The following is an 819-nucleotide window of genomic DNA, read 5'->3' on the forward strand; positions in this document are numbered from 1 at the left end:
GGCATGAGGTTTACACTTGACCCTAAGTCACACAAGGCCTTCTTGAAGGTCATGGTGCCTATGGTACAAGGTATTGAAAACTTCCCAGGATCCTGTCTCTTTTGAGGCAGTTTCTGCCTAGACAAGTCATCCAGTTCTTTGGTGAGCAAAGGGGGTTCATCTTCCCAAGCCTTATTTCCAAATAACTTGTCATTTAGCTTCATGATTGCTCCAAGGTATTTAGCAACTTGCTCTTCAGTGACATACTCATCCTCTTTAGAGGAAGAATACTCATCAGAGCTCATGAACGGCAGAAGTAAGTCCAATGGAATCTCTATGGTCTCATTTTGAGCCTCAGATTCCCATGGTTCCTCATTGGGGAACTCATTGGTGGTCAGTGGACGTCCAGTGAGGCCTTCCTCAGTGGCGTTCACTGCCTCTTCTTCCTCCCAAAATTTGGCCATGTTGATGGCCTTGCACTCTCCTTTTGGGTTTTCTTCTGTATTGCTTGGAAGAGTACTAGGAGGGAGTTCAGTAATTTTCTTGCTCAGCTGACCCAATTGTCCTTCCAAATTTCTAATGGAGGACCTAGTTTCAGTCATGAAACTTTGAGTGGTTTTGATTAGATCAGAGACCATGGTTGCTAAGTCAGAGGTATTCTGCTTAGAACTCTCTGTCTGTTGCTGAGAAGATGATGGAAAAGGCTTGCTATTGCTAAACCTGTTTCTTCCACCATTATTGTTGTTGAAACCTTGTTGAGGTCTCTGTTGATCCTTCCATGAAAGATTTGGATGATTCCTCCATGAAGGATTGTAGGTGTTTCCATAGGGTTCTCCCATG

Source organism: Arachis duranensis, chromosome 5 (genome assembly GCF_000817695.3).
Source record: "Arachis duranensis cultivar V14167 chromosome 5, aradu.V14167.gnm2.J7QH, whole genome shotgun sequence".
In the NCBI taxonomy this organism is placed as follows: Eukaryota; Viridiplantae; Streptophyta; class Magnoliopsida; order Fabales; family Fabaceae; genus Arachis; species Arachis duranensis.